Below are 17467 nucleotides of genomic sequence, written 5' to 3'. Positions count from 1 at the left end.
GTCAACCGGAAAGACCAAGTCCTTGATTGCCACAAGTACATCTTTTGCTATTCCCATCACAGTGATCACACTCTTATCGGCTAAGGCAAACTTCGCCGCCGACTTCTTTAATGGAGCTAAATTCAACCGTACAAAGATAGAAAGTGGCATGATGCTTACGCAAGCTCCTAGATCACACATACAGTCATGAAAAGTGCGCCCACCAATACACAAGACACCAAATAAGGTCCAGGGTCACCACATTTCTTTGGAATAGGTTCCGTAAGGAAGAAATTGAACTACCCAAGGATAATATCTCCAACTCCCCTATCCTATCCTTGTGTGTACACAAGTCTTTCAGAAATTTTGCATACTTCAGAATTTGTTGGATAGCATCAAGAAGTGGTATGGTTACCTCTACTTTCTTGAACACTTGAAGCATGTTCAAATCAAATTCCGAGGCCTTCTTTGCTTTCTTCACCAAGGAAGGGAATGGGATAGGAATGGACTCATCCACTATAGCTTTCCTCTTGGGTTCCTTAAGGCTTACACCTTCTTCATCTTGCCTTTTTGTCTACCTCCTCCTCTTCATGTGGAGCTTCAACAACCACTTTTTCTTCATGAATGTCTTCCATGACCCTAGGAGGTATCTCCTCCAATGTAGTCCCCGACTGTAGAGTAATGGCGTTGAGACCGCCCTTGGAGTTTGGTTGGGGTTGGGAAGGAAGGCTAGAGGAGCTTGAGGGTTGGTTGGTGTTGTTGGAGGAGGACATGGACATCTTCGAAATCATGTCGGTAAGATTGGCTAATTGAGCGCCCACGATATCGAATTGAGCCTTGTAGCTCTCCTCCCGTTTCTCCATAGCGGCTCTAAGCTCATCAAATTGATTGGTGGAAGATGAACAGGATTGGTTGGATTGTTGTCTATGGTGTGGTGCTTGGTATTTGGTGTAGTTATTTTGGTTTTGGTTGTGGTGATTTTGGTTGGCTTGGTGGTTGTTGTTGTTGTGGTGGTATTGAGATGAAGATTGGTTGTTGTTGTAATGAGAAGAAGAGTTGTTCCATCTTTGGTTTTGATTGCTCCCTTGTGCATTATCCCTCCACCCTTGATTTTGATTACTACCATGAGAGTAGTTGTTTTGACCTTGAGAAGGATAGGGCAGACGGTTGTTATAATTCACATTGGCCATGACAAGGGCATGCTCCTCTTGAATTTGATCGCATTGATCGGTGTAATATGTGGTGCTAGAGCATAAACCACAAATTCTAGGAGGGCCTTCAAGTTGAGCAACTTGAGGTGGGGCTTGGATGGCTTGGATGGAGTAGTATTCCTTTTGATCTTTTTGTATTTGCATGAGGATAGTGGTCATGTCCCCAAGCGCCTTGGTTAAGCTTGCTTCGGAAGGAGATTGTTCTACCACACCCTTGAGAGGATTACTTCTCACCCTTATATGTTGTGTAGCCTCGGCAACATCATTTATCAATTTCCAAGCTTCTCCCTCCGTCTTGTTTTTTGAAAGGGAACCGCCACTAGAAGCGGTGAGCAATCTTCTATCTTCCGCACAAAGACCTCCGGTGAAGTAGCTAATGAGCAAGTGAGTGTTCAATCCATGGTGTGGACAAGATTCCAATAGCCTCTTGAACCGAGTCCAATACTCATACAAACTCTCTTGGTCCTTTTGCATTATACCCGAAATCTCCTTCCGGATGTAGTCGGTCTTCTCCGGTGGGAAGAATTTATCTAAAAACTCTCTTCTCAAGAAATCCCAATTAGTCACAATCTCATCCGGTTGTGAATAAAACCACATCTTTGCTTGCCCTTTAAGAGAGAAAGGGAAGGCAAAAACCATAATAGCCAACTCATCGGCTCCATGCCTTCGAGCCGTAGAACAAGCAACTTGAAAATCTCTTAGATATCGGATAGGGTCTTGACCCGGCAACCCATGATACTTAGGAAGTAGATTTATCAAGCTATTCTTCAACTCAAAGTTTGGATCAAGGTTGGGATACCTTACTTGCAAAGGTTGAAGTATGATATTCGGAGCTTCTTGCTCATGTAAAGTGATCCGTCGTGGCTCCGCCATGTATGGCTCACCTGTAGGATACAAAGATGTATTAGTAGTGTCAACAGAAGAATAGGAAGTAGCGGACTCCAAGTCACTCTCGGTACCGTCTAGTGATTCGGTATGTTCCTCAAGAGAGGCCGAAGTACTAACCATATAATCCAACCGCCGTCTAGCTTGTCGAGTGTGCAACAAGGTTCTTTCATTCTCAGGATCGAACTCGGCTAAGCTAGAATTCGGTAGAGACCAAGTCATCAAACTTGGGAGTCATAGCACACATGCAAAAGAAATCTAAATTATAGCTAAGTATTAAAAGAAAGTAGACTATCTACAATATTCACAAATTCACATAACCAATATCAAGGCATATGTTGCAACCATTCCCCGGCAACGGCGCCAAAAATTTGATCGCCCCAAAGACTACATTGGTATAGAATTTCTCAATAAAATCCTGTTGCAAGTATAGCTCTACCCAACAACAACCCTCGAGTATCAAATTTAGAAGGGATTTGGTTGTCACAAGTTCAACCCCAATAAAAGTAACCGAAGTATTCAAACCTCGGGTCATCTCACAATACAAACCAAAATAACTGGGAGTAGAATCCCGGGTCGTTCTCCCTATGAATTGCAATCAAGTGTTCAATTATTGGCTATAAGGTAAGGGGGTTTGATGGCACGAGACAAGAAATGTAAATAGTGACAAATTAAAGAAACAAACAATAACTAAATATCAAAAGTACACTCAAGACAATTAATCAAAAGAAAAGAAAATTCAAATGTTAAGAAACCACTTGGCAATGATTGAGAGTTAAGGTTACCTATCCTAGCCATTGACCACAAACATGGATGATTATGAAGAGTTAATCCTACTTAGTCAACCCTAACATCGAGGATAAGTCAAATAACCATAATTAATCTCAATCTACAAATCCTAGCTAACTCACTAATTAGCTTAGTGAAAGACTAGTGTTAGTGGAAACCAAATCAACTAACAACCCTAATCTATGAACCCATATTGACATCAATGACTCAAGGTCACCAAAGTCCTCAATTCCAAGCCAAGAGTGTGAAAAAAAACTATATTAAAACTAAAAGAGACATTTTATCAAACACCTGGTGTGCATAAAAAAGAAAAGCATATTAAATTGCAATAATAATAAAATCTAAAGCTACCAAATGTAAGAAAATAATAACAACTCAATTAAGCAATAATAAACATAGAAACATCAAATTGTATCAAATTGTATCAAAGGAATCAAAATTAACAAGAGTGTTCATAAACTAAAAAGCAGCATAAAAGAAAAATTAACAAAAAAATAAGTGAATTAAGGCAATTGAACAAGGAAAAGTAAATGAAACTACACTAAAACAAGAATTAAAGAGAGAAATTAAATAGAAATTAAACTAAACCCTAAATTCTAGAGAGAAGAGGGAGCTTCTCTCTCTAGAAAATGACCTAAAACATGATACTAAAACTACCGTAATTGCTCCTCCCTTGTTCCTTCTTGAATTAGACTTGAAATAGCTTCGGAAATAAGTTAGATTGGGCTTTGGACGGCCTAAAATCGCTGCCCATGTTTTGCATTTAATGAAGTCACGTGTCAGGACTTGTGTGTACACTGGCTGAATCTCATCTCGTGTGTACGCACGCCTGACCATGTGTACGCATGGTTGCACTAACTTCGAAACGTGCATACGCACGCATCACTGTGCATACGCACAACCCTGAAAAGCTCCAAACTCTATTTCTTCATGAATTCTCCACTTTTGCATGCTTTTTCCTCACTTCTTCAATCTATATTTGCCTTGTAAGCCTGAAATTACTCAACAAATGCATCAAGACATCGAATGGGATTAAAGTGAATAAAATTTAGCAATTAAAGGCCTAAAAAACATGTTTTTACTCTTAAGCACAATTTAGGAAGAATTCACAAAACCATGCTATTTTAGTGAATAAATGTAGAAAAAGTCAATAAAATCCACCCAATTAAAGCAAATAAATACCATGAAATGTGGATTTATCACACCACCAGCAAAAGCCACATCCATATAAAGACACCTCCGAAGAAGACACAACAAAATAGACACGTCCCTCAGAAGATACATCCATGGTTAAACAAAAACACAAAAGACACATTGGCAAAAAAACACTTCCAGTAGAAGACACATCCATATATAGACACTTCCAAAGAAGACACGATAAAAATAGACACATCCCTCAGAAAACGCATCCATAATTAAACGGAAACACAAAAGGCACATTTGCAAAGGACACCTCCAGCAAAAGACACATCCATATATAGACACCTCCAAATAAGACACGACCAAAATAGACACCTACGTTAGAAGACACATCCATAGTTAACGAAAGACACCTCCATTCGAAGACACGTTCATAAGTAGACACATCCAGCAATAACACTTCGAAAACGTTAACATGTTTAGCCAATTCAAATATTTACACTTTAAAACGTAGCAAGTGTTTAGCCTGTGCAAAATAAGACAAACCAATGTCCCAAGACAGGATTCACATCCACAATACACGCATTCTCTGTTAATTAACCAACAAAATTCAACAATGTTCACAAAATAAATACTCGCGAATAACAACATAAGAATCCAAAAGAAACAGTCAATATGTTTAGCATAAGCAAAATATCAAGTTGCAACAAAATACAGCTCAGCATGCAAGGGTATCCCTAGACTAGGTAAAGAAGAATGTTTTATGTATCTTTTTTCTTCCCATGTTTAGCTCCTTTTGATGGTCTATTTTTTCGGCAATCCTTCAGCTCGTCGAAGCATGCTCTTTGTGCCAGGTGCTGTAAACGGTGTCTTAACCTCCTTACGTTTGTTCCTTGGTTTGTTGCGGTTCATAGAAGGTTGAGGATGGTTGTCAAAGGCATTCAATGCTTGTTCAATGGCTGAATTATTATGATCCAGAATGATATCAAGCATTATTTCCTTCCTGTATAACTTGATGGTGTCCTGCATGTAACAATCAAGGTTGTATGACAGCATTTAGTTACAAATAGTCATGTGTGTTTAGATAATCAGTTATTCAGCAATAGGATTTGGAAGCTCACATAATCTCATTCATTCAATTTACCGCCTATGGTCTAGTACTCCATGAATTTTATGGCGTATACACCACAATCAAAACTAGGTAAACGGAAACAATGGGCTGTATTAGGAGAACGGGTATAGATCTCAAGTAAACTTACAAATTAATATATTATTAGGTTTTGAGGGAGACTCACCCATTTGGTTGTTTTAGAATAGAGACGTATGTGCAAGACAGGCTTCTTTGACTGGGCTTATACGTGGGGATAACCACTTTAGCTATGTTTTCAATGAGCCTCTTTTGAAACGTATTTAAAGTTTAAACGTAATACAATACTACGGGTTAAATAGATTAACCGAGTCATAAGATCTTTTTGTACCGCATATGCGTCTATCCTCATCTGTGATATATCATGTGGTTTAGTGTGTAAACTATCTAGTAGAAAAGCCTTTTCTCGGAGACATCAAATGCATACACCCACCAGTGATGGGACATGCATATGGGAAAAAACCACTGCAATAATATACACTTGTAACTAGGCAGATTACGTACACGAATAAACAAAAACATATCTTGGTTGTTCGATTGCATCGATGTAAGTAACATATCATACGGCAAATAGACTTATCCAGCTTCTCTTTCCAGCTACTGCCTTGTCAAAATACCTAGTGTCGGCACCGGAGTGTTCACCCAAACCACATACACGAGAGTTGGCTCGTCCTTAAAGTCCTTCAAATTTTTCGGTACCATGACCATTTCTTGTCCAAAGAAGACTCTGTAAGTGTTGATAACCTGTAATGTACATAAAGGCTTGATATAAAAGTATCCTTACCAGTATCTCTAGACACACGCAATAAAAATGACATATGAATCTTTTTGACCTTGAATCATTGAACGCGCAACGCATCCAATGCACGACCTATATCACCAGCTTTTAAAATATAAATGTCACTAAAATATGCGATGAAAACAAACGGAAGTAACATGATTTTGGGTTACATGCATTGTTATTGAGCCAACAACGTGGTTTCAATGTGCACAAGTCCTCCCTTACCAGGACTAGATGTGGTCTACTGACATACGATGCCACTGTCTACTAGATATCAAGAGACATGTCCACACCCCGCCTTCTGATTCGTTGCTCATGCCGCTCAGTGAGTTTCCGTCCCCGAAGTGATGGATGAACGGGGTGGGGGGACGGTGTGGGTGTTTTTAACATCTAGGTCATCCCAAGTGAGAATGAAGGGCGATGTAGACTGGGTGTGCGGCAAGATGAACTTTTTGGAATAATGGTTTGGATTAGATCCACGCTAATGGGTTTCGAGCCGTAACACCATTTGATATCAGCCCATAACTTTTTGCACTCTGGATGTCGCTGAGATAAGATGTAAGGCTCACTGTTTCAAAAATCACTTTTGTGAGGGAGGCAACCTTTATGCATTTGAAAGAGATGATAGCAAAATATATGCATAGTAGTCATAAAGAGTTTTTTAGCATTCACTTGCCTTTCAAATTTATGAGAATATTCATCAAATCCTGAATACTGCACCAATGTTGTTGCTAGAGTCTTGGGTTCAAGATCTTTTGGGTCGGTTGGTTTCTTTGTTGTTTCTATCTGGTTGGTCATGTCGGTATCCCCTTTCTTCCTATGATGTTAAGGTATTCTTGTCCGCTCCATTTTTTTGTGTAGTCTTTTGATAATGGGCTCGTCGGATGCAACTAAAGGTGCATCTGTGCGTATTGAGCTGCCGCTAACTCCCCCCTCTTATTAGATCCCTTAATTCGCAACACCAAACTAGTCATACACAACAAGCTCGAAGTGCTTTTAAATCACACAACCAATGCAGAATAGATTAATACAACATGTCAACAAGCAATTTAAAAACATGGCATCACTAGTAACTTTTTTAAAGGTAAGTTGCACTGTTCTCATGTTTTAACTTTGAAACATGCAACTTAAAGATTCTTCAAATGGTAACGTCTACTCACATTTGGTTTCTCTATTGTTTTTGTCTGGCTGATTGTTCCCCCCTTTTGTCCTGTGAAGTTGAGACGTTCTTATCCGATCAACGTTTTTGCGCAGTCTCTTAGCAATGGGCTCGTCGTCATCATCATCCTCGTCGGATGCAACTGAAGGTGCATCTGTGCGTACTGAGCTGTTGCTAACTCCCCTTCTCTTATCAGATCACTGAATTCAAAACACCAAACTAATCATACACAATAACCACAAAGTGCTTTTAAATTAAGCAACCAACGCAAGGTAAATTAATACAACATCTTATCAAGAAATTTAAAAACATGGCATCACCAGTAAGTTTTAAAAAATAATTTGTACTATTCTCTTGGTTTAACTTTGAAACATGCAACTTAAGGATTCTTCAAATGGTAACATCTACTAACTTTTGTGAACCCTAAAGGTCTTTTTGTACAGCGCGAGCCTTCTCTTTCAGGACCTGGGTTCGTCATGACCTTACTTACGTGTCCTTCGACGACCCCCACATCATTCCCGCTGGTGTTGACGCAATCCTGTTCGTGAATAGCAACTAGTCAGAAGGCACATACAGCACAAGACACATATAGGGGAGGACACATCAATGTACGATTGAAACAGAAGACACTACCATTACTGACAAATTAGTGTAATTCTTGATTGATGACACAACCATAAATGTTAGGTCCATGGAAGGGCACATGCAATTAATTACATGAGAAATCAATAGACTCATTATAAATATTTCAGAGATAAAAAAAACAGCAACGATAGAAAGAAAAAAAGGTTCTATGTGATACAAAAATCTTTTAGCATCGATTCAGTGAATACCTGTAGTTGAATAGTTGATGCCAAAGCACTAAGCTCCGTGGCAGTCATTGCAAAAAGCCACAGCTCTGGTTCTTGACACTACTCCAGTACACCATGCTTTAGTTTCTGGAAGTACAATACCTAGAGAAATCGCAGACACAATTTAAGTGTTAGGATGCAAAAGTTGATTTAGATAAATTGGCATTTTGTATTCAAAAAATTACCAGCAAAGCGAACATGCAACCCTCACAGGACTTGTTATTTTTACATTGATACTTCTTGATCTCCTGTTCTAATCAATTGAAAATATGAAAGGGCCAATGGAATCTCATCGGATCAGAAACATCAAATATTGTATCAATGTGCCACGGCGAGATGACGTGTTGCACTGTCGGACACAAGAACATCTTCAACATCAATAGGACGATATGCTTCCTGAAATCCATCATGTTGTCTACAGTATCCATAGCACAGTTGTTGACAAAATGCCTAAGTTGTATTATTTTCATCTGGTGATTTTTTTATTGCAACATGAGCATCATTCCCATGGTCAAACACTGGGAATTCGTCCATTACAATATGTAGGTTTATTAATTACTGTAAAATGAGAGGTTCGACATGGATAAAAAAGGAAAAACCGTGGAAACCAAAAGCATTTTAGCCGATTGAATGCTGTTTAATACAGAAAGTCATACTCACCACCGGGCAGGATTCCAAAAATACGCTGAAATAGCTCGACGTTAATGCGAATGTTTCCATCATCTATAGGCAGTGTGCTTGTTTCAAGTTTGTAGGACTTAGCCAACGAAACTATTATGCTTTGTTTCACAGGCCACCTCAGGACTAGCTTAAGGAAACCGAAACCCATTGATTCTATCTCTTCTAGCTTTGATTGGACTTGGTTTGTTTCCATATCTTTAAACATATCCGTAATGTAACATGGTGAGCACCTCATCTCCAATAATTTCTTTCAACATACGATGCGACCATTAGAAGCAAATAAAGTGACAAACTAGAAGAAGAGCACACTATTGTGAACGATGTAGTACCAGTTTTCCCATGTCTACAAGGTAGTTTCCAGCAACAGACCAAAAGATAGGGAGTTTCCAATGCTAGTTGGGAATGCAGACAAATATAACTGAAAGATGCAATCTAATACAAGTGTCCAATTAATACCAAATAAAACACACGTTACCTCTCAAAATATTACATCCCACATCTAGTTTGAATAAAACACGTAATTCACTACTCAGAATTCATCTGAACGCACAGTAATAGGAGATAAAAAATCTTTGCGATAATTTAGACCATTGAAACTCTAAATCACCAAATCATAAACCATGACCAATTTAGGAAAAATTAATTCCAACTATCAACTTGTCTTTTTTTTTCTAACTCAACTAAGTCAGAGGTACAAAAATAGGAAGAAATAAAGTAATTCAACAACAACCTTTATTAATTAAACAGACATCAAAGAACATTGAACTAAACCAAATAAATTTAGTTAGTGACAACCATACTTATAATTTCAACCATTGGATGGTGCATAACAATTAACTTTGATCAGAAGACACACCTATTTTTAGAGAATTTAAATCATTGCACCTGTTAAACGCTAAATTATAAACCAAAAATCAATTTAGCCAAAAAAAAATTTCAAGATTCACCATTTGGTTTTTCTAGATCAACTAAATCACAGGTACAATACTCAGAAGACATAAAGTAATTCAATAGCAATCTCCATTAATCAAATGAACATCAGAGAACACTGCACGTTTCCATATAAATTCATGGAATGGTGCTTCAACCACTGATTTTTCTTAATCAACAAAATCAAAGGTCCAAGAATAACATGACATAGAGTCATTCGATAGCAACATCTATTAATCATATTTACATCAAGGAACACCTGACGTAACAAAAAAAATCATTCAGTGATAACCATACATATTAGGTGAACCATGGAACGGTGCATGAAAATTAATGTTGATTTCTTACTCAGCACTCCGAGACATCACTCCGTATTTACAGTGATAACAACTAGATATTTTTCAAACCCAATTATACGTTGACCACATTCAAACCCAATTTAAATCCAGATAGATAAACACAAACGAACTAATAATCCTTTTTCTATCCCATATTTCAGAATTCTCTTTTCCACTATGATTACCAACACATACAATAGCTCGCCAGTAAAGCAAAATGAACCAATATCATACAGAAATTAAATTCAACTTATATATCAATTAATCCCACTAACATTACTTAAAAGTAGCATCCACAAATTAAAAGAATCATCTTGTATGAATGTCAAACCCTATCGCATCCACCCAAAACAAATCAGCCACAATCTCTGTTTACCAAAATCATAAATTACCACTAACCTGTTAACACAGCGACACCGATTGAGGAAGGAAACCCTATGCGACGCGTCTCAGAGGCGAGGTTAGGAGCAGTGCTGGCTAGGGCCATGCAGGACGAACAGAAGAGGCATTGGCTAGGGCTTTAACGAGGCAAAAAAAATTCCACTGTGGCGTGCGTGTAGGCAGACTAACAGAATACACCGTCGCTTGGTACCTCGGAGAAGTGATGGCATTGAGGTGATTTCCAAAAGTCACGCAGTTGGTCGCTAGGGAAAAAAAAGCATGTAGAATTAGGAATCAATATTCACCCAATCAGAGTCTTCATCCATTCATCCTAATTTTTTCATGTAGAATATTTACTGTTATGCCTTAATTGATTATTTTTTTTTCTTAGGATACTTTGGAATGTGAATTAGATATTTTGATTGATAGGTGATGATTGGATCTTTTGACGGTATAGAATTTCTCTAATGAGATCTCGTTGCAATATAATTTCTAGACCAACAATAATCCTTTCATACAAATATCTGTTTGTCACAAGTACAAACCCCTAAAATCTATAAACCGAAGTATTTAAACCTCGGGTCGTTCTCCCTAGGAATTGCGATAAAGTGTCTTGTTATTGGTTATGAGGTATGTGATGAGCGGATAATTTATACGCTTTTTGGCATTGTTTTTAGTATGTTTTTAGTAGGATCTAGTTACTTTTTGGGATGTTTTCATTAGTTTTTATGTTAAATTCACATTTCTGGACTTTACTATGAGTTTGTGTGTTTTTCTGTGATTTCAGGTATTTTCTGGCTGAAATTGAGGGGCTTGAGCAAAAATCAGATTCAGAGGTTGAAGAAGGACTGCTGATGCTGTTGGATTCTGACCTCCCTGCACTCAAAGTGGATTTTCTGGAGCTACAGAACTCAAAATGGCGCGCTTCCAATTGCGTTGGAAAGTAAACATCCAGGGCTTTCCAAAAATATATAATAGTCCATACTTTGCTCAAGTTTAGATGACGCAAACTGGCATTCAACGCCAGTTCTCTGCCCAATTCTGGCGTCCAGCGCCAGAAACAAGTTGCAAAGTGGAGTTCAACGCCCAAACTGGCACAAAAGCTGGCGTTCAACTCCAAGAATGACCTCTACACGTGTAACATTCAAGCTCAGCCCAAGCACACACCAAGTGGGCCCCGGAAGTGGATTTATGCATCAATTACTTACTTTTGTAAAGCCTAGTAGCTAGTTTATTATAAATAGGACTTTTTACTATTGTATTAGACATTCTGAGTTTTACCTTTGGATCATAGTAGTCTTGGTTACTCCGATTCCCCTCTGGGGCCGAGACCAATGAACTCCATTATCACTTATGTATTTTCAACAGTAGAGTTTCTGCACTCCATAGATTAAGGTGTGGAGCTCTGCTGTTCCTCAAGGATCAATGCAAAGTACTACTGTTTTCTATTCAATTCATCTTATTCCGCTTCTAAGATATTCATTCGCACTTCAACTTGAATGTGATGAACGTGACAATCATCATTATTCCCTATGAACGCGTGCCTGACAACCACTTCTGTTCTACCTTCGATTGAACGAGTATCTCTTAGATTACTAATACAGGGGACCGAGTCCGAGATATTGGGATCTTCGTGGTATAAAATAAATAAAATAATAAAAAATAAAAATGTTTTCAAAAATATATTTTTCTTCAGAATTTTTAAGAACGAATTCTAGTGTTTCATGAAGCATGTTAAAGCCACGACTGTAGGGCATGTCAGGCGTGTCATGTCTGAGTTACATACTAAAGCTTGGCTGGCTATTAAGCCATGTCTGACCCTTTGATTGGAGCTTTAGACTAAAGAGCATAAGATTCCTGGAATTCATATTAAAAATTTTGGAATCCTTATTTTTGTTTTTTAAATAAGTTTCGAAAAAAATACAAAAAAAAAATTAGAAAATCATAAAAATCAAAAATATTTTGTGTTTCTTGTTTGAGTCTTGAGTCATGTTATAAGTTTGGTGTCAATTGCATGTGCATCTTGCATTTTTTTTTCAAAAAATTTCATGCATTCATGGTGTTCTTCATGATCTTCAAGTTGTTCTTGATAAGTCTTCTTGTTTGATCTTTGCATTTGCATGTTTTGTGTCTTTTCTTGTTTTTCATGTGCATTCCTGAATTCTTTATGTCCAAGCATTAAAGAATTCTAAGTTTGGTGTCTTGCATGTTTTCTTTGCATTAAAAATTTTTCAAAAATGTGTTCTTGATGTTCATCATGATCTTCATAGTGTTCTTGGTGTTCATCTTGACATTCATAGTATTCTTGCATGCATTCATTGTTTTGATCCATAACGTTCATGCATTGCATCATTTTTCTTGTTTTTCTCTCTCATCATAAAAATTCAAAAATCAAAAAAATATCTTTCCCTTTTTTCTTTCATCAAATTCGAAAATTTGGATTGACTTTTTCAAAAAATTTTAAAATCAAGTTGTTTCTTATGAGTCAAATCAAATTTTCAATTTGAAAATCTTATCTTTTTCAAAATCTTTTTCAAAAATCAAATCTTTTTCAAATTTCTTAGTTATTTTCGAAAATTCCAAAAATATTTTTCAAAAATCTTTTTCTTATTTTTATATCAAATTTTCGAAAATAACAATAACAATTAATGTTTTGATTCAAAAAAATTTTAAGTTTGTTACTTGCTTGTTAAGAAAGATTCAAACTTTAAGTTCTAGAATCATATCTCATGATTTCTTGTGAATCAAGTCATTAATTGTGATTTTAAAAAAATCAAATCTTTTTCAAAACCAATTTCAATCATATCTTTTCAAAAATATCTTCTTATCTTATCTTTTTCAAAAATATGATTTCAAAATATCTTTTCTAACTTCCTAACTTCTTATCTTTTCAAAATTTGTTTCAACTAACTAACTAACTTTTTGTTTGTTTCTTATCTTTTTCAAAACCACCTAACTAACTCTCTCTCTCTCTAATTTTTGAAAACATCTTCCCTCTTCTTCAAAATTTTTTTCTAATTAATTAATTATTTTAATTCTTAATTTTAATTTTCGAAAATTACTAACCTTTTTCAAAAACTATTTTCGAAAATCACTAACTCTTTTTCAAAAATTATTTTCAAAAATCCTCTCCCTCTCTCCTCTTATTCTATTTATTTATTCATCTACTAACATCTCTTCCTCACATCACTCACCAAATTCGAACCTATTTTTCTTAGTTATATGTCTTTATAGGTTCATGATCATATGGAGTCACAAAATAAATATAAAAATTGAAAACAGAATCAAAAATAGCAGAAGAAAAATCACACCCTGGAGGAAGCATCTGCCTGGCGTTCAACGCCAGAACAGAGCATGGTTCTGGCGCTGAACGCCCAAAATGGGCAGTATCTGGGCGCTGAACGCCCAAAATAGGCATCATCTGGGCGCTGAACGCCAGAATTGCACCCTGGAGAGGAGCTGGCGCTGAACGCCCAGAACAAGCATGGTTCTGGCGTTCAACGCCAGAAATGGGCAGCAAATGGGCGTTGAACGCCCAAAATGGGCACCAACCTGGCGCTGAACGCCCAAAGTTGTGCGCAAAGGCATTTTGCATGTCCAATTTGGTGCAAGGTTGTAAATCCTTGAACACCTCAGGATCTGTGGACCCCACAGGATCACCTCAGGATCTGTGGACCCCACAGGATTAAAATTATTGGGAGCAAATCAATACCTCCCTAGGAGAATTGAGTTCCAATATGGGACAACTAAGGGTGGAACATCAAGAGCACTGCATCATCCTTCATGAAATAAGAGAAGATCAAAAAGCAATGAGGGAGGAGCAACAAAGACAAGGAAGAGACATAGAAGAGCTCAAGGACATCATTGGTTCCTCAAGAAGGAAACGCCACCATCACTAAGGTGGACTCATTCCTTGTTCTTACTTTCTCTGTTTTTCGTTTGCTATGTTAAGTGCTTATCCATGTTTGTGTCTTCATTACATTATCATTAGTAGTTAGTAACCATGTCTTAAAAGTTATGAATGTCCTATGAATCCATCACCTCTCTTAAATGAAAAATGTTTTAATTCAAAAGAACAAGAAGTACACGAGTTTCGAATTTATCCTTGAACTTAGTTTAATTATATTGATGTGGTGACAATGCTTCTTGTTTTCTGAATGAATGCTTGAACAGTGCATATTTCTGGACTTTACTATGAGTTTGTGTATTTTTCTGTGATTTCAGGTATTTTCTGGCTGAAATTGAGGGACTTGAGCAAAAATCAGATTTAGAGGTTGAAGAAGGACTGCTGATGCTGTTGGATTCTGACCTCCCTGCACTCAAAGTGGATTTTCTGAAGCTACAGAACTCAAAATGGCGCGCTTCTAATTGCGTTGGAAAGTAGACATCCAGGGCTTTCCAGAAATATATAATAGTCCATACTTTGCCCAAGTTTAGACGATGCAAGCTGGCGTTCAACGCCAGTTCTCTGCCCAATTCTGGCGTCCAGCGCCAGAAACAAGTTGCAAAGTGGAGTTTAACGCCCAAACTGGCACAAAAGCTGGCGTTCAACTCCAAGAATGACCGCTACACGTGTAACATTCAAGCTCAGCCCAAGCACACACCAAGTGGGCCCCGAAAGTGGATTTATGCATCAATTACTTACTTCTGTAAACCCTAATAGCTAGTTTATTATAAATAGGACCTTTTACTATCTTTGAGCATCAGTGGATAGGAGGGCCTAAAGGAATCAAATCCTGGCCTAAGCAGTTAAACCAAGCTATCCCTAACCATGTGCTTGTGGCGTGAAGGTGTCAAGTGAAAACTTGAGACTGAGCGGTTAAAGTCAATTCTCCCTAGGAATTGCAATAAAATGTCTTGTTATTGGTTATGAGATATGTTTTAGGATTTTTGGGATAAGAGACATGAAAGATAAATGGCAATGAAAATAAACTAACAACTAACAAGGTCTTGGCAAGAATTGGTGGTCAAGGATCTCTATCCTAATCACTAACCACAACATGAGAATTGGCAAGGATCAACCCCATTAAATCATCCTCTAACTAGTAGTAAAGGAAAGTCAAATGAGCTATGTCAATCCAAGTCGATAAGTCCTAGTTCTCCACCAATTCAATTAGTGAGATCTAGAGTTAATGGCTCCCAATCATCAATTACTTGGACATTAGTAACTCAAGAGTTCCTAAGTTACCTTCCCAAGCCAAGAGCATAAAATTCTACTCTAAAATCCAGCCAAGCATTTTATCAAACACTTGGAAGGCATAAAAGGAAAATATAGTAAAATTGCAAGGAAAGTAAATCTACACTACTCAATTGCAAGGAATTAAACAACAATAAAGCAAATCAATAAAGGAAATCAAAACATGAATTCCATTAAAGAGAAAATAGAAGAACAAAAGTGCATCACATAAAAGTAGAGAATTACAAGAATTGAAATACAAAACTAGAGATAGGAGAAGAAGAGGAACAAGAATTGATAAAGAAAAAGTAAATCAAAGCATGAAATTAACCTAGATCTAAGAAATCCTAATCTAGATCTAACCTAATCCTAATCCTAGAGAGAAGTGAGAGCTTCTCTCTCTAAAACTAACTTTCCCTCCAAAACTAATCTAAACTAAACTAAAGTGTCTCATCCCCCTTCAATCCCCTTAGGTTAAATAGCATCATAAATGAGTTGGATTGGGCCCACAAGGCTTCTAAAATCACTGGCCACGAGTTGCATTAAGTGAATCATGTGCAACCATCGGTGCGTACGTATACTGTGCATTTGCGCACCCCTAAACGCGATGCAACTATGGCAAATTTTATATCATTTTGAAGCCCCAGATATTATCTTTCCAACGCAACTGGAACCGCATCATTTGGATCTCTATAGCTCAAGTTATGATCGATTAAGTGCGAAGAGGTCAGCTTGACAGCTTTTGCGATTCCTTCATTTCTTCATGAGTTCTCCATTTTTACATGCTTTTTCTTCATTCCTTCAATCCAATCTTTGCCTCCTAAACCTGAAATCACTTAACAAACATATCAAGGCATCTAATGGAATCAAGGTGAATTAAATTTAGCTATTTTAAATCCTAAAAAGCATGTTTTCACTCTTAAGCACAATTAAAGGAGAATTTACAAAACCATACTATTTCATTGGATAAATGTTGGAGAAGGCGATAAAATCCTCTAAATTCAACACAAGATAAACCCTCCAAATGGGATTTATCAACCTCCCCACATTTAAACCAAGCATGTCCTCATGCTTAAACCAAGAAGGATAAGAGAAGGGGTATGGACATTTATTCAATGCAAATAACCTAAATGCATCTATCTATATCAATGCAACTAAATGCAAAATGATTCTACCTACTTAGTTAAAAATAAATCAATCCTCCAAGACATACATGCACAAGTAGGGCCAAGATCATATAACGATTCATGAATCCTACCAATCCAAGTATAAAAAAGAAGTTCAAATAGACTTGCAAGAAGAACGCTCATGAAAGCCGGGAATCACGGAATTGAGCATCGAACCCTCACCAGAATTGTTTGCACTCTAGTCGCTCAAGTGTATAGGGTCGATTATCTCAATTCTCTCCTAATCATGCTTTCTAAGATTTATTTTTCATCTAACAATCAACAATTATTTCATGCATGCATACAATTATCATGAGGACTTTTCATAGGTTGTAATGGGGCTAGGGTCAAGGTAAGGATGCATATTTGGTCAAGTGGACTTGAGATTTGAATCTTTGATTACCTTAAACTTCCCACCTAACCTATGACAACCTATACAATTCAAAGCTAACCTAACTACCCATTCTTCACTTTTTCACATACTCATGCATTTTCTTTTTCATTTCACAACACTTATGCATTGATCTTATTGAGCTTAACTTTGGGGCATTTTATCCCCTTTTTATTGTTTTTCTTCTCTTTCTTTCTTTTTCTATATTTTTTTCTTTTTTTCTTTTCTTTTCTTATTCACATTTATTATTTTTTTCTTTTTTTTCTTTTATTTTTTTCTCTTTTTTTATTCTTTCTTTCAAGCTACATACAAGAACATCAATGCATAAGGTCTATATATTTAATTAATACATGAGTATGTACCCAATTCCCAATATTTTCAATAAAAATACAAAACTACCCTTTTACTCTCCCAATGTCCCAAGGTTCCCACACTTGAGTGATACACACACACTAGCCTAAG

Source organism: Arachis ipaensis, chromosome B09 (genome assembly GCF_000816755.2).
Source record: "Arachis ipaensis cultivar K30076 chromosome B09, Araip1.1, whole genome shotgun sequence".
Lineage (NCBI taxonomy): Eukaryota > Viridiplantae > Streptophyta > Magnoliopsida > Fabales > Fabaceae > Arachis > Arachis ipaensis.
Note: the sequence above shows the minus strand (reverse complement) of the source record.